We start from the raw sequence: 27,449 nt of genomic DNA, 5'->3' as shown, positions 1-27,449 counted from the left end.
ATCTTTAACATCAGACTAAACCCACAAGTGAAGCAATATTACATCTCTCTCTCTCATTTATCTTTACTGCTTATGGCCCCTCTGTGGTCAGCATGCTGTGAGCATCGTGGACATTTAATTATGAACACATCATAAATGTGGCTGACAAGGCAGAAGCTGGGTTCAGATGCTCCTGGGATGAAGGAAACATCGTTGAAACCACTTAGACTTGCAGTACTTTCATTCTGTTACAATAAACAGTGTTCTGAGTTACCATATACATAGTGAATATAAAGCTCCCTCCCTTTCTTCATTACGGATTTTCATTTCAACAGCGCTATAGTGCGCCTGGGTGAAAATATGAGACTGCATTGTTCACGACCCTTTAAAAATAAACTATTTACCTTTCACTATTCAAATAATAATGGTGTAAAATCAGTTGAATAGAGACCAGATTCTGAATTTTTCTACCAGCATCATCTAGATTATTGAGAAAAGGAATAGAAATGCAACATCTGGGTAATAACACTGGGAAATAGGACTCTGGATGTGCTGGGTAACAGGATGGATGCCTCAGAGAGCTCAGGCAAAAGAAAGGAAGTGCTCAACAGTACACATCATTTTTACTAAGAGTACCTAAATCTATTACCCTTCTTTAGGCATTCTTGGGTATGAGTAAAATACAGACCAGCCTGTCCTTACATCTTTTAAAGCAGAGGCCATAAGGGTGGAACATTATCACAGATCTTGGTCAACAACAAATTAGGAAGTTGCTAAGACTAGCAGCTTGCAGGCACAACACGTTTGGAATAACACTGCGCTGCAGTGTGAATATTTTGTCTTGAAAACACATATAACAGCAAGCAAGATCCAGGCATGCAGGCTTGGTACGAACTACACAGAAGAAAATTTTGATAAATCCATTAAGCTATCATACAGGCACACTAGCATAAAACTAGCATGATCGGAATTAGGACAACACTCTTTCAAAAAAAAAAAGTTGTTTACAATATATTCTGACTCAAATTAGTTTCACATCTCACAGAAGCTGCTTTCTACCTTGCTCTCCATAACAGCTCTGGTTTGGGATTTTGTCCTTTATGGCAATGAAAATCTCTACAGTAAATAAAAGGACCTCGATTGTACTATGATTCTCAAAGCATCATTTTTATAAACAGCTCTGTATCCTCATCGTTTAGAAGCATTACAAACAAGAACACCGTTTTAATAAAGCAGCCCATATTGCATACGAAGCTGTCAAAAATGACACGAAGACGTTACCACCAAGGTGACTTTTTTTGGTGGAATAATATTCATAATGCTAAGAATTAACATTTGAGCAGAGAGTAAATCTTACAAGTTTCCCTGATGCTTAAACACCTAGGCAGGAATAAATGTGCATGCAGAGAACTAACCAGTGTCATGTTTCAAAGCAACTGTCCTCTGTAGTGCTGAGGTACATATTTCTATACCTCCCCAACAGACTAGAAATAGAAAAGACAAAGCATATAATAAAGCCAAGCACAATGAAAGAGCTCTGAAGAGAGAGCTGAAAAGTAGCTATCATGTTGGCAGATAAATTCTACACACAATTATTCATTCCTAGCCTCTTGACATGTAGATTAATGAGTTTGATAACCCAGGCTTCTAAGAAGTAGATTCAACTGTTTCACTAGCTTTCTTCTCCTCTTCTAACTACAAACAACACTTTGGTCTATTGAGGAAAAAAAACAAATCAATACATTTGCACAGGTCATCAACATTTTTGCAATTGAAGTCCTATGTCAAAAATATTATATCTGCTGTGGGACACAGCTCGTTACTGGCCCTGTCAAGAACTCGCAGGGGCTCATGTGATCACTGGAGGGAGGAGTTCTTGCTTCAGCACTGTGTGCTTCCACACCAAGTTCAAAGTCATATAGGAGCCAAAGAAGGGGGGGTGGGGAGCTACTCTTATAGTTGTAATGACCCTATACTCACTGCAATGTGTTGTGTACATAAAATTTTCTATTTCTTCCCTGAGGCCAAACGCCCTTTTGTCAATGCTCTCGTTAATGTTCACTGGTCAAAGTGGATTTTTAAGCAAGTGCTGTACCAGATTCCAGCCACGATGACTTTGCAAGGGGTTGTATCTGCCTTAAACCAATACACAGTGATGCGCACCTGGGGTGTGGAGGGGGGGGAGGAAAAAGGAAAAAAACAACAGTTAATCATTTACAGATTTATTCTTCGTTGAGGCAAGCCCTGCGCAGGAGGAGTTTTGTTCTACAGTGAATAGTGAGCAGCTTTGAGTTCTTTTTCCCCCCAAATGTCATAAATTCACAATTTCTCAAGTAATAACAGTCATACCCAACTGCTTAGCATTTATCAGGATGTTTAAGGGATGGGGACTGGGTGAGAAGAGGGGATTGTTTGCTTGAAACACCCCTCTCCCTTACTAACTGCAGTGCGGCTCTTGAGAAAGGAAAAACAGAGGATCCCTGTGGTTCGTCCTGTTGCAAAGTTATTAAGATATTACTTAGATAATCACAATTTTAGAATCCTATCTAGAGTAATTGTAACATTTTTCTTTTTATCTGCAATTGAGAAAAGAATCAAATTACAGTGGGTACTCAGTACATGCTAACAGGCTTGTCCTGTGGGAAGGAATAAGTTACAACCACCCCAGAACTAGAGCCAGGCTCAGGCTGCAGAGGTTTTGTTTTGCTGTTATTTGTTGTTTGTTTTTGTGTTTAAAAAAAAAAGCCTTACTGTAGGATGGGATACCTGCAACTCACAGGGAAGAATGACATCCTCCAGTAATATCTTGCATTCCATCTACAAGGTTTATGATCCTGTAGCACAATGCACACCCCCTCACACATCCCAACTGTAAATCTACTGCATGAGAGGTTATTTAAAGATACAAATTACTGTTATGCACAATCCCCTTTGTAATCAAATACATCTTCAGTTTAGTGTTCACTTTAGAGAGGGCTCGTTCCTTTGATGCTCTTAAAGCCAATCTACTGAAAAACAAGTTCTGGAGAGGAAGTACTATTCTCCAAAGTAAATCATAGGGAGGGAAGTTTTTTTCTGAAAGAGCTTAGAAATAGCTCATGCTGCTGCTTCCAAAAATTCATTCTCAGAAATATTCACAGTATAGTGACATGTAGTTAACATACTGAACTATTGTCATGAGAACATATCCTTCTCATTACAACAAGAGGTATGTGTGCATCCAGACTATCTAATCTCCAAGTAACCCAGAGTATCCAGTTTTTCAAGCATCTAATTTTCAAAGACAGACATTTCAGTAAATAGAGGCAAAAGGAACTAAACAGGACAAAATATGAGCATTCAAGATTTAACCCAATCATTGACAAATTCTGAATATGGGAGAAAGTCTGGTGATTTACATTGAATTCATATGTCTCAAAGATCTGCCCCATTCTCTTCATTTGCTACTCATACCAAAACTATATATTTCTTTCAATTCACATGACCTGTGATATGAATCTTTAGTCTCATCTATGTAATCTTTAGTTCTCTTCAAGTACTGCTCCAAGTATCTTCACAAGTGTATTACAAACATTGATACACAGATCATAGAGCATACAGTGGTTGTTCAACAGCATTAGGAAAATCACAAGCTACGGGTATTCCAAACAGAGGAAGACATGAAAAACAGAAACTTTACTACTACTGGAATGTCAACAGCACTGAAATTCCCAAACCAATTCAAACAGTTTGTGCATGGCAGCATCCACCATAGTTAGATTTGTAGACTATCTGTGCTTATCAACAAATAAGCACTGTTTGCAAGATTGTTTTAGTATTCTGTACATCAATAGAAATCATTAAGAATATTTGAGAAAATTAGAGAGAACAATGACATAGTGCAGATACACACGAGACTGTTAACTGGGAAATAAACTGTGTGGTAGAAGAACTTCAGGGCTTTATTGGGATTCACTGAGAGTGATTTCTCTGATGTTGTGGGAATAAGTGGAAGCACTCAATGCCAGTGAAACAGATTGAAAAATCTCATTTTATAAGGTGTTGGGCATGACAGGTCCCATCTTCAAGGGCAGCAAGGAAGCTCCACATCTACAAAAGGAAAGCAATCTTCTACATTCTGCAGATCCAAATACAAGCTAGCTTAAGACCCACTTTTGTAAAACAGCAGAGAGGTTACTGCACAAGTATCTCTTAATTTGGTCAAAGAAAAGAGAGTATAATACCCTCACCTTAAGAGATTAATTCTTTGCCTACAGAGGAGAGATTGTGCTTTTATTTCAACAACATCTGGGAACCCAATACATCCTCTTTACGTAATAGCTGTCATTGATAGACACTGGGAACTGAACAACAGAAATTATTTTTTGCTGACGAATTGATATGTAGGTGCATATCTGAGTACATTTATCTCTGATTATTTCTTCTTGGCCACAAAACAAGTAGATACTGCAGCAAATACACACTTGTTTTTTCATTTTTTATTCTTGCTCTGAATTTTGTTTAATGCTTGCAAAAATAAAGATCAAGTTGTCAGAGAAAGAACAGACTCGAGCCCACTAAAAACATGCCCCAAAATGACTTGTCCATTTGAATTTTAGAACTTGTTCTTTAGGAAAGACAGGAAAGGAACAAAAGTGCCTGGCTACAGGACTACCAGAAACACTGGGATTGGCTGCCAAGAAGCATCAATATAACTTCAAACTACGTCACCAGAGCCACTCAACTTTTTTGTTTTTTATTTTTGGCAGACACAGATTTTCTATATGCCTTCTGTGGCTAAAATGAAGTATCTTGGATACGTACAAGTGCTGACAGATGGTACATGCCAATTGTTTTAATGGCAAATATTTCAAACATTTTGAAATATCTTAGTATTCTAAAGCTGTAAGTTAGAACTGCTGGATGGTGAAATTTAAATCATCAGAACTGAGGTAGATAATGTGAGCTGTGTGCAGTTTAAGATGAGCATGTCTGTAAATGAGATAATTCTATACTGTTATTACTTGGTTTTTTTTGTGTGGTTTTTTTTTTTTCAAAGAAAGATTTGTCTTTTAGCTTTCAATAAAATATTCACCTTTTCCCACCTTGTACACTGCGTTCCAGGATCAGCTCGTATAGGGACCTTTCACTGTACTAATAGAAAAGGTGTGTATGTTATGCCTAAATTACTTATTGCTATAAAGCAGAGGGATCCTCAAGCTAGCTCTAACAAAGGGTACAGAGTAATCTAGCTCCAGCAGAACTCTTTGCTACCCCTACTAGATTTCTTCCAGAACCTTAAAAGAAATCTGTACACTGCTCTGCCAAATACAGTGGAAACATTTACCAGTGTAACAGGCCAGTGCCAAAAGCAATATCCTGATTCCACAACATATTCTAACATGCTAATCACTGTAACTTACTGCCCCTTACAAAGTCCTTTTGATGACATACATTATAGCAATATATAATTTTTGCTTTCCTTCTTTATTTAGAAATAAAGAATCTTATCCAGACAAAAAGGAAAGCACTTCTTTTCACAGTGGCCTTATACATAGCAAACAAGCCTCTCTGTGAGACAACCCATCTACAAAGCAACAGATTGAATGCCTGAATACTTTTAGAGTGGGATGGCTTCATGCAGTGTATCTATACACAGCAAAAGAGATCCCAGGAATCTGCTCGTACAGCAGGCACACAATAGACAAAGTTATTGTAAATTGAAAGATTCTACCAAAGTTTATATACAAAAATATACCAAAACTTGAACCATTGGTCTCTATTTTGGCAGCTTTTGAGAAACCATATCAACAGAGAAGAAACAGCACGTTTTAGTGAAAATACTGAGTCTGATGCTTCGGAAGCAAACAGTAGCTCTCCCCCTCCCGAGCCCTCCACACGCACACACCTCTCCACAGATTCACAGGATTAATATGAGACTGGCTTGAGGGTTTTACCAGTAACTGCTGCAAAACAAGTTATGATTGGTTGATTCAGAAATTGGGATTCTGGGCAGTGTTTTATAAAAGGATAATGTATCTTTAAGCCTAGGTGCCCTTCAGGGAAATGTATTGGATAAATGTCTTCTGAAAAGCCTGTAAATATTCCATCGCCTCACTGTCATTACTACCATGAAATGATAATGAAGCATGAAAGAAATATAATTCCATATTCAGATGACAGCATTAGCCTTCATAAGCAAACTGAAATATTTATTAGTAAAATGTTCGGTATCTACGCCTGTAATCTAAAAAAAGGACAAAAATGTTTTATAATAAAAAAGAGATTGAATGCCGAGGTAAAATCTGGTTGGCTGATTTTATTGCTTATTATTAAATCCAGGCAAAACAATTATTTTTTTCTTTTCATTAGTAAGGCACCCAAATTAAAACTATGCCCTCAGGCTGTGAGGTTTACAGTAGTGATTAAAAACAAGAAATTGTGATGCATGGGGTTTTTGACAATAGCATAATCAAATTCATTCATATTGTTCAATCTTTCACTGACAAATATTTTTACAGTGAAATATACCAAACAAAGAGGCACATACAAGTACTATCAATACAGAGAAATTAGGGAGACTTGTTATTATTGCAGTACAGAGCAGATACAATGTTTCTATAATCTTGAATACAAACATTATAGTGTAGTTAATTAGGGTAATTATTGTCTAAATTGTGCTTAATTCTTTTATGCTGAGAAGGATTTCTGAAAGAAGCCTTTTGGATTTCTACAAGGCACAGAAGTGAACACTGTGCCGTTTAAGTATTCAGATGTAATTTCATAAGTTTGACTGTATTTCCTATAAGTCAAGAAATATATCCCGAAGCAGGCTGGGACAGAGATAAATACGAGCCACACGCCTTGACCTCTGTTTCACCTTATTGAAAAAGAGGCGTAAAATAGTCATTTAGTACACTAGCATCAGAGAGCATTCACACACTCTAACACATTCTTTTTAAAAGAGGTCTTTGAAGTGAATGAAAAATTAGAAATTCAAGTGACCACGATCAATTCTGAAACAGTGCACAAAATTAATTACAGTTTTGCATCAGAAGCAAGAATGTAGATTTCAGACAGTCTGTGTCATTTATCTCACGCTGTACAATATACAGGGCGATTAAAAAGCCAAATCTGTTCCCACCCCCCAAGTCTAAGGCCTATCAGAGGCTGTGAAGTACAAATGATTAACTCCAAATTATTCAAGGGATTGTACAGACGCTTCAACTTGAATGAAATTTGCAGCAAGTCACAGGAGCTACGGAGGGACAGATTTGCCGCTCTTTATCAAAATCTAGTCTGACTATCGCTGACAGAATCCAGATAAATTGCATAGTAATCTGGCGGTGGCTGTGGAAAGCTTGTTCTGCAAAATCCAAATCTCTAATTTCTATCTGTTTTTAATTGCTTGACTTAAATTTGCATTTTTATACAATTGGCTTAAAGGATTTATTCTGTTCTTTAGGCTACTCTAATAAAATTGGGTCCCATTTTGCATGGTATCTCAGAAACCTACTTACATTAAAAAAGCATGCTGTATTACAAAAATATTTACTGTAGCAGAAAGATTCCTTTTCATGTCATGTTCAGAATTAGCTAAAGAATACATGTGTCAGGAAGCTCATTTTAAACTCCCCTAAGAGAACATACCTCAGGATGAACTGTGTAGCAAAACAAAGAAAAATGAGAGAAAAAACATTCATCTGACACAGGATAGGCTGTGGGGAAAAAAAAAAAGTGTATCTATATATATTTATACTCACACATACATGTGCCAAAGAGTACATACACATTTAAATACAATTCAGAAGCCACCAAGCATACAATGTGCTCCTTATCAAGAGTCTTGAATACTGCCATCTATGTAGCTCTCCAGAACCCAATTCTGGATACTGAAGCAAGAACTCTGTCCTTGTGATTTCTATGCCCCCTAAGTCATTTACGGTGGTGTCAGCATCAATTGACTATTAACATCTCCTAGACGTTGCCTCCTAGGTTATAGCTAACCTTAATTTAACCATTAAGATTACATATGATCAGCACTGTGTCATCTAATACTTCTCAGCAACTGTACAAATGAGTGTCAGAAACCAATTTCAAGTATGATGAGCATCCAAAAACTGGCATTCCAGCAGGATAATCAAGACAAAACTAAACTCTCTTAACCTGTATTTATCCATCCTGGAACTGACTAATTCAATAGATGAGGAGAGCTATTTTAGACTCACATTTTAACTTTCTACCCAGGCTTTGCCACAGCAGTTGCATTATTTAGAAGATACATTATGGCTGTCAACAGCTGCACAAAGGCTACAAGCATCTTTTACTTAATTTGAATATCTATAATCAGAAATACACAAACTTCAGTGTACTTTAACATAATTCATACAAGCAAGATCTTACGTCCTTACAGATTAAGTTCAAATAGCATTTAAAAATCAAACATGGCCTATTATTACCTAGCCCTTCCATGAAGGATGTACAGATCCCTTTCCTTCCAAATCTGTATGAAATAAAACAGCAAAGAACTCGTACCACAAAGATTTTCTGGCTTCAAACAAAAGTAGGATTTGACTCTACCTGCTGTGCTTAGTGGGAACTTCTGGAACTTAGTTATGTTCCGGTTTGGAGGGCAGCTACTCCATTACTTTCCTAGTAGATAACATAGCCCCTTACTCATACTTAGAAAGAAAATCCATGGAAGAAGTCAAGTCAATGAAATGAGAAGAACTGTCAGATAGTAGATTACACATGTTCTTATTAAATTCTTGGTGTAACTACCCATCAAGCATGTGGCAATTCTAACTCTGGCTATTGTGTAGATAAGTGCACAAAGATATGAGGAAACAATTATCCAAATAGTAATTTTTCTCCTTCTTCAAAACAGTGATATTCCTTCTGGATATAAAGGCAAAAAAAAAAAAAAAAGGAATTTCATAAGAAATAAACCAGAACCTCTAGGCTTAAGAGCCACTCCACACAGATCCCTAGAAATAGAGTGTAGAACAGAAATATTACTTCTGAGGCTCAATGTTCTTGGTGGATTTCCAGTGAGTAATCAACGAGAGCAAATTGCTTTTAATTGTTTTAATCAGACATCTATAAGCAGTAAAGACAACAGTTCCCCTGCAAGACACAGTGGAAACTTGCTGCTCTTGCTAACACCTTTTGTAGAACTGTGTGAGGGGAATACACGAAGTTTCTTCTTAGTGGGCAGTGCTGCTCCAGAAACACTGCACTTGCAGGACAGATAGAGAGCAACCTTTGCAACCTAAATGGCATCTAACATGCTGAAACAAAATTGAATCAGAAGTAAGTAAGAAAAGCTCGAAAAAAAAGAAACCCACATAAAATATCTCTTAAATGCTGAAGTTAGGAAGGGATGTCATGAGTCTGTGCCAAACAAACATGGAAGCAAAACTTAGTATTAAACTCCATGTACAACCACTTCTTGTAGGTAGCAAAATGAAAAATGACTGTCTATAAGCTGTTCTAATCACACTTTGTCAGGCTTTGGTATGTTCAGAAACCTTCCAAGTCACTGTCACGATTACTGTTACCATCTAAGTTAATATTTACTGAATATATTAGATATTCTAGATGAAAACAAATCCATCTTAGCATGTTTTAGAAAAGAAAAGGTGGCAGATTTTCTGTAACTTCAAACTGTTTATATTAGATGCTAGTAAATTATTTCATTCTGATGCTAGGGGAAATTAGAGGTTACACAGTACACATAGGTATGCACATTTGAATTTTTGAAAACAGAGACAAATAACCAAAACACAGAATGCATCCTGCACACTGTTCAGGCTTCTATATGTCTTCTGACAATTCTGCTATAATTTTTTTGGTACTATTCCCTCTATTATCATGCTTTTATAAGGTAATCTATATAAATCTTCTCTGAGATTACAGTTAAAAACTATTTAACCATTGAGTACATCTTAAGTGAGTTCCACAATGGTACATAATTTTCTAGCCACAAATTTCATATTCACCATTAGATGTTAGAATGAAGGAAGATCTCCAAGGTTTTAGCAAAAGTCTTCACAAAAATACATTTATATTTTTCCTTTTTCTTTCAGTGGCTTTGAAATATATGTTTTTCTATGAATTAATATCTAGTTTCATTTCCAGATAAGGGCTGTTATTGTAAAGTATCCCTTTCTTTTCATATTTCTCATCTTTGATTTCTTTGAATGGCTATACTGTCAAATATTAGAGGTAAAGAGATCTGTTTGGTGAAGCAGAATTCCCTAAAGCTGATTCCTGCCAACATGAGTCAGTGTCCACTGTACTCTATACATTTTTGTCAGCTAAACAATGCCGCTATTATCTGTGTCAGCTTTATAGGATTTAATTCAACTGCAGTGTCAAAATAGCGTTCATATCACACAATGGGTTCATTTTCAAATACACAAATAAATACTTCCCTTCAGCCATTATTTGTCTTCTTCTCTCCACTGAATACATTCCACAAAAGGTGTATACCAACAGGCTACCAAGCAGACTGCCCTAAAACATCGACTTATGTTGGACTGCATTATGTCTTTATGTTCAACAATATGGTCTAGCTAATATAGGCCCAAACTTGCAAAAAGACTTCTTCTCACAATGCTCCAGCCCTGTATCCATCCCATGCTCTTCCACCTCCTGACACAAGCTTATGTTAGAACATATAAAGCTGCAAAGCAGGAAAGAGATTTAATAAGCCTCTATTGGGATCACCTAACCCTCACAAGCAGTCCTTCTGATTTCAATAGGAATTATTCATACTGAAAACAAATAAGCTGCATAATTAAAAAAAACCCACCATACTTTTTAATAAAAAAAAAGTATCTATTTCAATGTACTAATTAGAAAACCTTAATTAAAAGCCTTTAAGTGCTTATCTATTTTAAAAATACAGTAACTGTCTACTTATGGATCTGTATGTTTATCCACTGAACAATTTATTTTTTATTGAGATGGAACCTCCCAGTATTAGAAAATATAAACATTCTAAGGTACTGACATAAAAAGTTATTTTGTGGTAATAGTAAGAAATGTTGAAGTAGAGAAAGCTCACAATGAACTTTAAACAATGCAGTATCAGTAATATTTAAGCTTGTCTGCTCTAAAAGCCTTCCATCGTTGCAATAACTTTTAATCCTGGTAGTAATTCTAGCAAAGGCAAGGTCAGAAGGTTAGCTGCAGGCTTTGATTTGTTCCTTACAAGGTTTATTTCTGGTATATTTTTGTTACTGTTGAAAACCAAATCTATAATCATGAAGAGTCTAGTGTTTTTACCAGCATTTTTAGCAATTTAATCCCAGGTATGTCAAATCAGATATTCCACATTTTTAACATAACTGATAGCCACATTTGTTTCTTGCACTCAACAACTTATTCAAAGTCATGTGTACAGTGATATTTAGTATTAATATGAGCTATTTCAGACTGAAAAAAAAAACCATATATTTGGTTTTCCACAAGTATATCAAGAGCAATATCTACATCCACTGCTATAAAAATCCAACCTTTGCTGTAACCAAAGCCAAAAAGCTAAATGTGACATACACCATGGAAGAAGGAACAGCAGAGCAAGCATCTGCCAAAAATGAAGGCTTGAAGGCCTGAGACAAGGTGTATGCTTAACTCAGCAATCATTGTGCTATTCTGAAGAGCAAAGGCTTTATGTAACCCAATATTGCATGAAAGACTCCGAACACAGACAGCATTCAGCTGCACTAAATGTGGGTTTTGTGTTGTTTTTTTTTAACCCCAGGTGAACGGCTGAAGTTCAGGTGAGCTTGTTTCTCTTAGGCACCCAATGAGTTGATACAGCTATATTTACCTACGAGGAATCGCAATAATGTGTTCTACAGTCCAAGCAAACATTAAAACCTCATGGCACTGTAACTTATGTTTTTATGCCAAGCTTGTGAGGAAGTCACAGAATTCTGCGTGAAGCATAAAATATCTGAATCAAAATATCTCAATCAAAATCATTCTCAAAGCTTCATATGCATCTTAACCAGCATGCAAAGGCAACACTGGAAGTTATAGAAAGAGCCCAGATCTACTCCCATTACCACAATAAATTGGTCTTGCAATGTACTTTAAGTAAACACTTATATCAAACTTTTTTTTAAGTGGTAGAGACTATGAAAAGTGTTAAATACACATCAAGTTTAAAAAAAATCAAATCATTTAATATTTTAGCATCATTTCTCATTAAACTACTGTAATTTCATAATGAAAGTATAACATAGATACTTTTACAAGCTATGTGTTTCATAACCCTGTACTTTGAGTTCTATTTTATAACAATCCAATCTGTAAGTCACTAGTTCAATCTCAGGAAATTACAGAAATAATTTGGAGGAGCAAAATCCATACATATACACTGCTGGGGTTAACTGAATGAATTTACCTTTGACAGTACACCAGACACAGTAGAAAGAAACCACATAAATAAATAAATAAATAAATTTGAACAAGCAAATGAAAGTAAGGAAAAAAAAATGAAGAAAAAATAACAACAGAGCGTAACAAAATATGGAATCCTGAGAAGAGATATACATAATTTACCTCACACAAACAATACTTTCTTACAGTCCTTTTGAGTTTATGTTAGCTTTGCTTTCTCTGGTTTTGCTCGAAGAATGTATTTAAGAAGTTTTTAAGATTTTTTTTCCTGGACATTCTCTCCAAATACAGGCACTCTAAGCTTTTGTTTCTAGGATAGATTTGAGAGTAAATCACTGTTTATTGCAAAGAGTTCAATTAAGCTGCACCACAGGGATAGCGAATTAAGATTGCATCCTATTTCTGAGCATTTAAGTAATAGTAAGGGAGGGAGGTGTTTTCCCATTGAATAAGAAGCCAGAGGTGCTGCACCACGCTATAAGATGTCCCAGTTGAACTGTAAGCTATCCTAGTCATGTTTCTTATTTGAAAATGCTTCCTTCCCTATCCATAGATACACTAACGAGGAGACTGCTCTTCAGCAAATCCTAACTCCTCTATACCTAAGCAACAAGTCATAAAGTATAAAACAAAACTTTTTTTTTCTTTAACTGTATGATCTATAGTACTTACTGAACCCGGTTTAGCAATTGACATAAGATATTCTGTATTCTGAACTGCCTTTGCAGTGACCTCCAAGAGGGGAGATTTCACAGAAGCAATCCAATTCAAGAGCAATGAAAGACAGAAAAAAAAAGAAAAAGCAGTGAAGGCAACAACCAGAAGTTATAGCTCTATCTTCGAGAAGACAAACACTGCTTGTCAGTGCCATCTAAGTACTCTATCACATATGGAACCCACAGAAGCCCTGGATTGCAAACTGATTTGTGTCACTAACTGCATGCCTACACATTGCAGTGCAGTTTGGAAGAGTTGTGCATCCAAAACATTTAACATGCGTACAGAAATATCTTAGCTGCCTTATTGTGAAACTCCACCAGTACCGATTATCTCAATCAAGATGAAAGATAGACCTCAGGAAGATGAGGTGATGATGTAAATACAATGCTTCCACTATTCAAAGTACCTAATTCAATGGTAGCATGGGTATTTCGATATCACTGCATTGTAGAGTGTCAATGCAAGGTAATAATCAGTGGAAGAAAATACCAAGAAATATATCACTTTTTCCAATCATTTCTACCTACTTTAGTTTTAAGTAGGCTGGGTTTCTGCTAACTTTAAGCTTTCTCCTGATAATACTTCTTGAAGACATCTTAAAATGATATTTCATTGCAAATAAGTTTGAAAGGAGACTATAATTGATTTGAAAAGCAAATAGTTTCTGCCCCTTCCTTCTCTTCCTCCACCTCCTTCCCTCTTCCTCACTCTGATTTACAGAAAAAGCTTTTTATTAGTCAATTTATAATGGGAAATGTGAAAATACACTTAGAAGTCCTTGGATGGTTCACATGAAACAAAGATTTTTAGATTGTAAAGAGCTATTTAGATCTATTATTCCATTACAAAAGTCAAAAGAGAACCTCTTATTCTTTCTGTACTTTATACTGCCTGGAAACTCCCTGTAAGTTAAAGATAAGTTACTCCAGAGTATATGAAGCAAACATAACAAACAGCAAATGTTGCCCTAATTGGCAAGGACAAGTCTTCCTAGGAACTTGATATTAAATGCATGAGTTGTACAGTACACACTATCAGAAATTACTTACGTAGTGCACACCTCTGCATTCCATTTTGGTGCATCTCTGCAGCATAATACCAAGTATAGAAAAATGCTTTATAAAAATGAAAATGCAATTGTCTGACCAATAAAAGGTATTTCTGTATGTAATCCCAGTAATAGATTTTTAAACCCTTACCATTCCTGCAATATTATATATTCACAGTTATTATCTTGTCCACTTCCAAATCCTGAAAGGTTAGATTGTTTAAAGATTTGTTAGCTGTGAAATACTTAAAAAAGCAAAGTATTAAACTCGGAGCTAATTGAAAAATAGCATTTTATCAGATTCTCCTTTGAAATTATCTTGTAATGATTGTACTTAAGTTACTCACAATAGTTCAATAAATAGTGAAAAAATATAACATCTTCAGGGCTTTTCAGAAAATGTGGCTGTTAACAACTTCTACTGCTTTTTTTTTTAACCATTATTTTGTCATATTTCCCACAATGCCTCACATCAGAAGCAAACAGAAACTGAATGATTACCCCAAAGTGTGCTAGATGAACTGGAAAAAGTCTATTCAAACAAAGCTCATTAGTTTTGATACCTCCAGGGCTATGACAAATTAAGCGGCTGGTGAATATGCTTCCAGACAAAAGGATGATGCAAAATCTAGGGCTCGTGCTAGGCACTGTGTCAATAAATTCTACTGAAAAAGGTAAAAATTACAATTGAAGCTAAAATGGAATCCCTTTAAGGAACTTGTAGAAAATAGATCATCCTCTTTCTTAAATACATCTATGAATGATAGCACTATAAATAATAAAGGCATTGCTTATTGGCTACTTTGAATGTACATTCTGATGGGTCAGTCTTGGCCTCTGCGAAGTCTTACTTTAGAGCTAGAAAAAGGTGTGCAGGAAACTCAGAGAACTCTGAATTCTTCTGCCATACTGAAAATGTAAGAATATCACAACTACCCTAAACTTATACAATATCCTCTGCTGAACTGAGAACAGCTATCATCACACTTACACTTGCACCTCTGGAGCTCAGGTTTGGCCCTATTCCTCGTGAACATACCTAAACCACATATACTCTCACAACCAGAAACCTCACTGATCATCAGCTCAGAAGAAACAGAAAGAACAAGCTCATTCCTCTGTCATGAGGTGTCCATACTGTCATCGTTGTTGAGTTGTGCTGGTCACCTGACTTTTGTCTGCCCTTTCTGTTGCTTATGCTGTACTTTTCTGGAGATAAGCATTTGAATGACAGCTCTGAAACCAAGATTTCTACAAAAGCATGTCAGCTTCTATTGCTTTTAATGAGAACAGAACTGGAACTTTTCTAAATTATAATTAATTCCTTGTATTTGCTATTTCATTGCCACAACTCTGATGCAAACCTTGTTCCTCTCTTGTACTTGTTTGTTATGTCTTGTCAAGATTACAGAGCTGTTATTACAAGGATGGTGTGGCATGAAACTCTGTAGCCCTTCTGTACTTAATTCTGTGGATCACATGGTATACCAGCTCTTTTATAGCCGCACAGTATTTGACCTAGATATCAAAGTTGTACATATTTAACACAGTCTGGATCTGACCTGTGATAGAACCCATATTTTTATGTACTGCAATCAGAGAGGCATTTCCTGAGAACAGTCCCTGTCTTAAAATTGCTACAGAATAAGAGCCGTAAGCTGAATTCACCTTCTTTTGTGCCACTAGGAATTCAAGGTTCACAGCCTAACTAATCCAGGTTATCACTGAAAGCAGATAAACTTTTTAAGTTCTTTTCCTCTTCTGACAGAGCCTGATTTTGCAAGTATTCAGACAACGCTACAGCACTCCCTTTCATATCCAATGGATAAGCAAGAAGCACATTTGACCAAACAGACCAATTTTGCTCCTTGCAAACTGATTAGACTTGAAAAAGAAAATAATCCTTATATCAAATACACAATAGAAGTACATACAGAATGAATTTTGAAAATACCTTTAAGATTTTCTTTTTGAAAATCTACCACATTTTAAAATAAAAATGTGCTGCAAGTGTTAGGATCTAACTTCTACACAAATATCTCTTAAGATAATCTAAACATATAATAATCATCTGCAAATTCTTAGTTCTTCAGATTCCAATGACACTTCCAAGAATGCATCTACATTCCCAAATTTAAGGTGAATTTTTTTGAAGTCAGCTTACAAAAATGGGGTATTTCCTCTGATAGCATAGCTGTCAAAGGAAAGATTAGTCATTTGTAGATTATACACAATTACTACTGCCAGAAACACAACAACTAAACAGGAACTTACAGTTGCAGCTTTCTGCACAGATGAACAAATTCCAAGTGCCAACACAAACTGTTATCTGGAGACAAAAACTGCAGGGAAAAACAAAAACCCACGTCAGTTTCTCACTGACCAGGAAGCGGGCTTCAGGTTATTAATTACTGGTTTCAAAATTTTAAAAAGTTGAAGAGCAGGAAATGTTATGCAGGGAGCCTGTTGAATTTGTGGCTACCAGTGAAGCTGTACATCACTTTAAATAATAAAGCCACGTGGAAATGTGACCTAACAGGATCCCTCGAGACAAAAGCTAGATGCATGAGAACTGTCAAAAGTATCTGGAAGTTTGACTCGAGAAGTCTTGGGAAGAATTAGGTATTACCACGATAAATTCAGTACAGTAGCCTCCGGAACCCACACTGCTTCATTTCTGCTCACAGCTAGCTAAGGGAGTGCCTTATGACCAGGATTCTATTTGCAAATAAACTTGTTTTTCTCTTCCAAGTATCACTCTCGGCTGCCTTATTTGTGTGCAAGGTAATGAAGTACCTGTCTTCCAGAGTCAGCAGAAGTCATTCTTTTTATAGGCAACAAAAGGAATGCTTGTTAGCAAAATAGCATGTTAAAGGAAACACTGAGCTCTCTTAATCACACAACAAGCAGGTGCTCCTTGACCAATTGTTCTCAATTGGTGTGGCTTTACCTGGGGCTACAACGCAAAACGAGAAGCAAAATCTTAAACCAAACATCTGATTTTTTGAAAGAATCAGCAAGGAATGATTGCTGGACCAGCACTATTACTGTGCAGTTATGAAACTGTACTATATCTCTGAGCTGTGCACTAGTCCAGACCACACAGACAACACGAGAGCTACCATTCTCTCTTGTTTGTACCACTGAAAGCTTTCCCCTTACAATTTACAAAAAATTAGATTGTGGCTCGTGGCAAAATAGAGATTTTGAGACAGCTCACTGAGTAAGGCTGGGCCACCAAATGTAATACATAGGGCAACATTAGTTACAAGGGGGGAACAAAATAACCTACCAGCACTCTGCAGTTCATTTAATCATGATTTGAAGATGTAAATGCACAAAACATTCTGTTAATACTTGCTTGCAACATCACAGTAGTATTTAGGAATTACGGATGATAATTGTGATGTAGTGTTGTAGATGGGGATACATGTAAGGCCGGCTGCTTTAACAAGGCAAAAGAAACAACGGAATACCTAGAATGTGACAGGCAGCACCAAGATGTTCCCCTTTGTCTTCCTTATCTGTGTGTGCAGAGAAATCCCGATTTCCTTGCATTCCACTACAATCTTTGGAACAAAGGAGTGTTAGGAGGAAGTAAACGACCATCCCAACGACTAACAACGGACCGACAGTGGACCATCACGGTGCTACAAAGTAAGATGACACTGAAGATCGTCAAATAAGGCTGTGTCTGTTGGGCAATCATTGGGAGTGGATAGGTTAATGAATTTGGGAACATAATGATTGTGTAATACATGTGAAAATATAACCTGTTCATTAATGATCAACTGGTGGAGCACTCTTGGAGAGTTTTCCCGATGCTACCCCAGCACTGGTATACAAGGAATACCTTGCTTAACAGCAAAGCTTTGTTACCATTAAGTTTCTACTCATCGTTTTCTTTAAATCAGTCAGAATTGTTAATAAATTATATCACAAGCAAAATAATACATGCATGTACTTATAGCAGGACTGTGGTGGGTAGAGGAACACCTTCGCATTGATTTTGAGTTCTTCTTTAGAATTACAAACCTAAAACATTAGGTACTGAAGCTAAGAACCATCTGCTGGTTTTTAAGCATGCCAAACTGCTCAGGTTCCTCACGAATTTTGAGGCAGAATTAAAGCCTCCTGGATACATGAGTATCAAACTAAATAAAATGCTCATGCTTAAGCAGAAAGAACTACAGAAGGATTCCCATTCTCGTCCCTTCCCCCTCAGGGCGCACAAACCAACATGATACAAAGTCTTGGAAGCATTTCAAAAAAGAAAAAATATAACAGTACAACAGATCAAAAGCACTATTCTCTGAAAAAAGTATATGGTAAAAGAAAACAACCTACAAGAGGTCTGAATTTATGACTTCCTGTTCTATGATACACCTCATAAGAGAGTATGTTTTTTTACTTAGTCACATTGCAAACAATCTGGAACCTGAAAGTCAAGCTGAGTTCTTTATTCCAGTGCATGTTGTCAGCAGCATTAGCAGTTTTCCACTCCGAGCTCATCTACCACCTTACCCACAGACAGGAGAATCTTCAAAATGCTCCGACATGTCTGCAGCCTTAGAACTGCCATGGAATTTAAACAACCCTAATTCAGTGGAGCTGCAATCACCATTCTGCAACAAGCTGCCTGCCTATGGCTTGAGGTTTTTTGTAGGACTAAAAACTGGAGCAAAAAGAATTGAGCATTTCAGTTTGAAATATTTTCATCCATCCAACATAGCAGTATAATAACTTAAAGTGAATGTTATTTTTTATTCACTCTTAAAAGCAAAAATATTGTTTACCATTTCCTCTACACACATTTTTAATGTTTATATATTCCATAAACAACTTTGATAGTTTCAGCACATATTCATGGTGTTGTGGGCTGGCCTGGCCTATTCAAATATTTGTTAAATTAAGTATATTAAAGCAAGTCACAGTGTCCAAAAAACAAACAAACAAACAAACAAAAAGCACATTGAGCAGTTTCTTACATAGCTCATCTTTGCTCAGGTAAATAGGTGGCACTTCTTATTCCAGGAACAATGTAAATAAAAACTCAGCTGTTAACCTCATCACCTTCCAGACCACAGAAGTTGGGAAGCTGTAGTTCTTAATTCTTCAATTCCTTACCCAGGAAACTGCACTGCAATAGTTTATTCCCTACATTAAAGGATAAAAAAAGCTGACTTACTGAGATTTAAACCTCATGCACAGAAGAAAGTTCTGCTGCAGAAAGATATCCCAGAAATCCAGAATGCTGAGAAATCATCTCTCTCTTAAATCATTCTTTTGATTTTCCAATATTACTAAGTTGAGCAACCAATTTGTGGTATCTATTGCGCAATTCCTTTCTTATTATATTTCATTCTTCAAAATTATATTGTCAGCCACTTCATTATCTTCGTTATAATCACTATTGAGAGAGGAAAGCATGAAGGGCTTCAACTAACATCTTCCTAAACCAAACTCTTCTGTGTTATATAAATCGCTAGAGATCTCACATACCATATCGAGGCTCAAGCAGTGAAATATCAAGAGCATAATTCTTGCAAATTTTTGAGTATCATAAAGTCTTACTGTGCATATCATCCAGACTGTTATGATGTTACTTCTGGCTTTTGATATGGCAATCAACAAACGTTTATATCCACACGTATAAAAGACATGAATAAAAGATGAAAGACAAATACAACTACACAGTTATAAAAGAAGATCTGATACATATAAGCATTTAAGCTATAAAGTATATTTTCTCTGTATCACTCTCCCTAGTCCATCCAATCAAACACAAAATCCAGATGAAGGAGTGACTTCATCAATTTTCCCAAGACATATTTATCATCAGAACTAAATTAAAATAGGTTCCTTTTTTTAATCTCAAGGTGATTTATGGCAGTACTTCATGTTCCTAATCAAAAAGCACTCACAAACTTTTGGGGAGACCAGACCTTTTCACTGGAAAGGTAACACTGCTGTCATAAGCAAAGTTACACAAGGACACTAGAGTCAAAACAAGGTTCTCCTAAGCCTGCAGCCCCAGCCTTTCCTTTCAGTTCAACTTCTTAAAGTATTAAGCAATGAATCAAGAAAGATGTTGCAGAGCAAGACATCCATGCACACAGACACTGCTATGTAAATCTTAACAGAATTAAGGATGAGAGTGGAATGAGTGTTGGGACTGCACAGAAGAATTCTTTCAGTGGGTACATAAAATTGAGTTCATAGAACACCAACATGACTTCCTAGCAACGTTCTGTGTGCCTTCATTTTCAATCTACTGTGCTGACATTTATTTAGGAGTTGTTCAATAGTCCACATTATTCACATTAAAAACGTATGTTGAAAGTAACATAGTCCACAGCTGAATATGAAGGCATCTCAGTGTTTTCTGAACTAGGAAGAGAACCTAACAAGACTCCATCATCTAAACATATGAACTAAGGAAATTGTTGAAGCTATTCACTTAAGTGCAATAAATTAAAGAAAGACCACTCTTTGCAAGAGGACATTATAGTGTAAAAACTTCAAAAAGTGTACTTTAAAGGATGTTGTTTTAAATCAAGAATAAATTTTTACACAGCACATTGGGACCAAAAGGGAAAAATATCACCTTTGGAAAAATCAAAGGTGAGGTTTATTCTTATAACTTCCAAGGATTTTTCCTGAATAATACACCCTGTTGAATCTCAGAAGGAAAACAAATCTCATTTTAGTAGAGAAAATAGTCACATCTTTCAGTCGGAGAATAAAGCAACAACAAAAAGCAAGAAATAGGATTATGAGATACCCATTTTTTACAATCTCATACCAGACAAATCTGTCTTCAGACAGTTCTGGCATGATCTAAGTTGCCGAACTAAGATAAAATGGCACAAAAACTCCTCCTACAGACATTGCAACTGAAGTTCACCTTCACATCGATTACATTTTTGTTTTCTTTTTTCAAAACCATATAGAGATAATGTCATCTATTCTGATACTGACAATTCAAAACAGGACTTGCTTGAGAATTGCAGAGAAGAGACCTGCCAGATAATACTGATACTGGTGATTCTTCTCATAGAAATTTTTTACATGAATAAAGATTATTTCAGTTGGTTGGTTGGTTAGGTTTTTTTTAGAACAGAGATGGGCTATAAATACTGGAAACTTTCTGAGCAGAAAATAAAAGAACAAGTTCTTGCATTTCTTTCATAAAAGGAATATCTTTTTTCCAAGATCTTCATTTTTCACTCTTAGCCTCTCCATCACAAAAAGTCAGCAGAAATCTTAAGTCTAGCTGGTGGTAGCCTCTGACAGCCCTAGCAGTTTGGTCAAAGCTGTGACTCACAGCTGGAAATAATACTTTAAAATTTCCTAGTTTTGACCCTTCACATCCAAAATTGTTGTTTCTATTTAAACTGTAATATTTTCTAGGTACATGCTATTAGATTTTGTGTATCACAATATCAAAAAGTAAATGGAGACCCTCCATAACTTCCACTTCTCTCTTCTGTCCCTGGTCACCCTTTCCAGGACCTTGCCCTGGTGAGGCACAATTCATATCCCTTTAGGAAGCCTGATACACATAACAACTGTGGGGCTATGCTGTTTTTTTGTTTGTTTGTTTGTTTTAATATTCATATCGCATGTAAACCAGTGGGATCTTCATCTGTGAGCAGAGTCCACAGGCAGAGACAAAGTAAAAAGAATTTGAACAGGCCCTTAAAAAATGCATAAGTAAACAACAGAATTCCTTTAGCATTCCTGGGACAATTTTCTGCATTATACGTAAATACATGGAAGAAGTCTCCAAGAAACGTGCAAACCAATACAGAAACATGAAAATTCAACCAAAAAAAAAAAAAAGTAGATTTTTACAACTAAAATTAGTTCTCACTTCACTCAGACTATGAATATGAACTAGTACCAATGATGCTTAACCCTATTCAGTTTTGCATCACTGATGTCAGTAAAAAATATGCAAAGACTTCATCGTCGGTTTAGTTCAACCTTATGCTTCTTTTAGGGTCCTGTCCTGTATCACAAGAACAGATGCTTTACAGTCTGCAAGTTTAACCAAAAATAAAAAAGGTTTTTTATTGTAAAAGAAGAAGTCATATTTTAAAAACTTTTTTTTTTTTTTAATTTGAAAACTATGGGGGGTTTATTTCTTTTCGTTTGTAAAAATACACACACGGAGAGATTTGTGTGCATATGTTCAACATACATACATCTCTCACCCAGTTTATTTTCCACACTAATTCTATTTAATCCATTCTACCAAGGATAGATGAAAATCTTGTTTTGAGGTGAAACATTTTGTTGGTCATTTCCATTTGTTGGTTAACCTTGAGTAAAAATGAACCTTCAGGACTCAAATGAGGTAATTACCTGAGGAAAACTTGCTTTCTTAGGACACTGGATAGCTTTTTTCCCTCAAGGTTTCGTTAAAATATGCTGGGGAAAATACATCTGAGGACAGATAAAAGATGATGATTTCAAAGGGGAATGCAGCCAGCTGTTTTGCTCTGTGACTGACCAAAAAAAGAAAATAAGGTATTTTTTCAAACTTTCTTTGTCACTACACTGTTAATGACCATTGGCAAACTACTGATGTAACAGGTAAGGTGGATTTTCAAGAAATCCTCTTGGTTCCTGAAACTTTTCTCTACTCCAAAACAATTGTTTAACTTGTACTGTGTGCCTTTTTTTTTTTTTGCTTCAGTTGACTGCTTATTCTCATACTACATAAAACTCTACCTCTGTTTAATATTAAACTGATAAAGTAACCCTTAAAATATATTATAAAAGTATATTACATATACAGTAAAGAAAACTTACAGTTCATGTTCAAGTTATGTCTAAATATACAGATTTAAGAACCTTTCTAAAGGTAGAAAATGGAAAATGATATAACCATATGATTATATTATTAGCTCTTACTGAAGCCTTCTGTATGGTACATCCCAAAGACATGCATCTATTAAAAAACTTCAAGAATGACAAATTCCTACTATAATAATTTCAACTGTTGATGTACATGCAAGTGATGTACATTTTACTTACATTTGTCAGTTGTTCTGTACTGCAATCATTACTGTTATGCAGCTTCTGGCCTAAATTACATATATTCCACTGGAAGGGTGCAAAGTTTATAACACCAATACATTTGGAAGCTTGTGTTAATAAAATACATTAAATATATGCATTAAAATAGTTTAAGAGTGGAAATACTGCCACAAAATCTGGATTTTTTCTAATTCTTAGTAATATCTTCTAAGCAGAGAATACATAGACAACAGTTTTTACGTGAATGTTATTTCCAAGAATGGGACACCTAATATTACAAATGCTAGTCTGAAGGGGAAAGAGGAAAATTTATGTGCCATTATAACAATCTAAAGCTCTTTTCTACTCTCAGTTCTAGTCTACATAACTCACAATTTAAATTATACATACATGAAATGTAATAATCCATTTTTCATTTAAACTGTCAATACTCAAAGTTTCTCTCCTATGTAATGAAAGCCCTCTCAGTAATTCCACTGAGTATTATCATGGGTTTTACAGTTATATGGACCAAATGGGAACATTAGGTCAAGCTTTGTTTTGTTGTTCTGCTTTTTGAGGTGTTTTGATTTGGTTATTAATCTCTACCATCAGGAATTAGAGCTGGAAAAGATGCATCAGGCCATCTTATTTCAGTTCCAATTGTATGTTTCCACTGTATTAATATGAAATTAATCTTAACAGAACTTTTTATTGTCATTGTGTTCAAGTGACATTAAAATACTTCATGATGCAACCTCTACCACAAGCTACACATTTTCTCCTCTAAATCCTTCCTTAACAACTCAGCAGTGCTGTGTATGCTAGTTAGCAAGCTTAAGCAGCTTTGAGCAGAGCAACAAAATTTGGGCAGCAGATTGCGTCACATTCACTGACAATTATAGTACAAAATTTCTCCGCATCAGACATTACACACATAGTTTTCAGCATCTGTCTGCTACTGATAGCTCATCTCAATTTTCCTCTGTATTTCCTTTGGAAATGCTACATTTGAAACTAGAGAAGCTTTTTCTCTATAAAAAAAAATTAATATGGTGTATTGTTCAATCTTTGTATATTTGGAATACAAGGAAGCAGTCCTTGCCTTGTTGCTGTATTTGAAATCTATTAGTGAGCCCAGGACCCAACTGTGTTGATCTTATTTGTTTTTGGAGAGAGAATAATAATAAATAAGAGGAAGAACTGTTGGAACAAAAAAAAAAAAAAAAAGGGAGGAGGATAATGCATTTAATAGAATTTCATTTCACCCAAATTAAAATAAAGTTCCTCGATGAACTCATTTCACAGAAGAAGTTTTATCTATTTCAGGTCAGCATACACTTATTTACACATTCTATTAATGTATATTTTAAAACCAAAACCATTTTGTGTGCAAATATTACAAAAAATATAATTCTTCAGTTCAGTGATTTTGATGTTTATTCTCCTGCTTAAATAACCATGATTTACATTCTACCCTTTCTTCTCTTTCTATATATATGTACATGCAGAATAATAAGTGAGGTACAGTGTTCCAAAATTGTTTAATGTTAAATTTAACAAATTTTAGGTAGGTTTGGTTTAGTTTCTCTGCAAAGCATAGTTCAGAAATAAGTTTTCCAGCCCTATGCAAAAATAATTTAATCAGATTTATATTCATGAGTTATAGGATCTATTAAATATTTTCATTATGCAGAGAGATATAAGAAGCTATTTTGACTTTTTTATATTTTTGCATTATCTCAGCCAAATGGTTCGTATTGGAACTGTTTCACTAGCACAAGAGGAGTTTTCACTAATATAATTGACTTCTCTTGGGCAATTAGGAGAAGTTATGTTAGAAAAACTATTTTGGAATAGGTAACCCTCTAGAAAATCTGCTATTTGATTATTTCTGCAATGTTTTCTAATACGGAGTACCCACATTCATTCAGACTACCTATATAGCTGAGAAATAGAAGATGATACTTCTTTTGAACTGAAAGCATCAAAAAATAAGAATTTATGAACAAAGTTTTTCATATAGGTCTCCATAGCATCTAGCTGTATTCTTTGTACACCAATGTATTTCTTCCACAACAGTTTAAGATGCTTCTTTTCATACTATATTTTTTCAAGGTTTTAATACATTTAAAATATATATTAAGGAAGATTTTACTCTCTGATACTTCAATTCATTTTTTTTTCCAATAGTTATAGTTCTTCTAAATTTTGTAACAACATAACCTGTATCAAATAAGAATGAAATCACACGGATGTGTAATCTAAATCAGTATATGCCTTTGTTAACAATAAAATTCAGCTATTACATCTAAAATGTATTAACGGCACTACTTTCAATACCAGCTGTAGTGATTTTAGCTGCAAGCTTCCTACCTGCTTCTTATGTGACACCATAAGAGCTGGAGCTCGGGTTCAAAGTGTTCAAGCAGATGATAAAGCACACAAATAATCCCATGCTATTCATTAGCTTTAAGTATGCAGGTTTTCCCAAATGTCTATTTAAGTAGTTTACTGAAATACTGCCTCACATTTATTTGCAAGAGGTAGTTCACTAAACTTTGGGAAATTTTACTATAATTAATACAGAATGCATTTTTACACCCAGCATCCTAAAATTAGCCTATCAGTCAACAATTACACATCAAAATAGAGCTCTAAAATCATCAGCTACTTGTGATACACTCAGACTGCACAATATAACCTCAGAAAAATTTAAGCTTTTGTTAAGTCTACATTTAAATTGCTGAAGCATCAAGCCAAGACCCTTGCTGTCTGTTCTCTATGTTTTTAAACCCATTAAACCAAGGAAAGCTCAAGACAGCACACCAGAGCAATTCAGTGTGAATGAGATATTGCACGGGCATGTCACAGTGCACTGCCATTACCAGGTTACCAACTTCTGGATTTTATGTTACCACACCTGCCACACAAACTTGCATCTAGACAACAGGATTTTTTCTAACCTAACCAATGCTCACCTCTTCACAAGCTGTCACATGAAAAAGTACAAAGCACCTCAGCAATAAAAAAAGCCCAAATTCTCTGAAGAGCTTAATATTAAGTGTTAACAGTAGCTAAAATTTAGCAATATTGCACTTATCTACAGCTATTGGCAGAGAATTTAAACTTCTCTGAGTGCTCTGGCAGGTTGGTAGTAGCAAAAAGTGATTTTTCAGTAATCATTAAAAAGATATGTAATGTATTACTGAAATTCCCCTCCACCTTAACAGATGCAATGCAACTTGATCCTTCCTCCTCGCCGACTGGCCACTCAAATACTGCCTTTCAAACCAGTCTGTACTCTTAACAGAGCAATTCACCAGAACTGCTAAGGCAGCAGGTGTGGCAAACACCCAGGCCCTTCGTACTCCTATAAGGACAGCATTAATCACTTGCAATAATCACAGTGGTTTGCTATAGAGCTCTCACTTCTCAGAGCATTGACTAGACCTAATAATTCTAATTCACATATGAAGATGAATTCATAGAGAATTCATCTCATTTAAATTTCAGTTACTTTAGCATGAGGTATCCACTGGCAGTTAATCAGAACTCCAGACTAGGCAAGGCTAATAGGCTCCAGAAAAGGAATGGTGCAATTCAGACACTGGCTGTAGGGACTTCTGTGCCATGGCTCCTACCTTCTTTCTTCTCTCAACTGACTTTGCAGAGAACTGGCTCAGGCATTGGCGCCCTAAGTGAGAATAACTCCACTCTAAATAGCGACACAAAGATCACACCCCACAGTCTGAACAAATTCCAAGATTTCAACTATTACCTGCAGGTAAACACCCAGTAAAAGGTGAAAATTTTCCAGTATGCAATGAGTTATTAACCATTTCACTTCCACTATTTTATTAATGCTCATCCAAATAAGTTGTGAACTCTAACACAGTAAGTTCTCATTTCTCCCCATTCCCTCCATCATCACCCATCATCATCCAGCCCCTCTGCCTACAGCACAGAAGAGCTCCAGATCACAGTCAGGTGTTAACTTCCTTTGGATATAACTCAGGTGCATTATCTGCTTAGTTTGCATTATATGCTGGGTATTTTACCCAAAGACATACTGTTTGCAGTCATTAAATGAAATGCCACAAATTTTAATACGTAGACTACAATTTGTATGGAGAAGAAAACATGCTAAACCAAAGGAAAAAATATTCCAGGCTGTGAAGTGTAACAAAAAAGGCCCATGATGACAGTTTCACTGGAAAATAGCAGACTGAGACATATTAGAATTGGTTTATTGTCTCCCTAATGAGGCAATGTATGTAAA

The sequence above is a fragment of the Cyrtonyx montezumae genome, unplaced genomic scaffold (assembly GCF_038088225.1).
Source record: "Cyrtonyx montezumae isolate F1298 unplaced genomic scaffold, pur_monq_1.0 scaffold_17, whole genome shotgun sequence".
NCBI classification, from domain to species: Eukaryota; Metazoa; Chordata; class Aves; order Galliformes; family Odontophoridae; genus Cyrtonyx; species Cyrtonyx montezumae.
Note: the sequence above shows the minus strand (reverse complement) of the source record.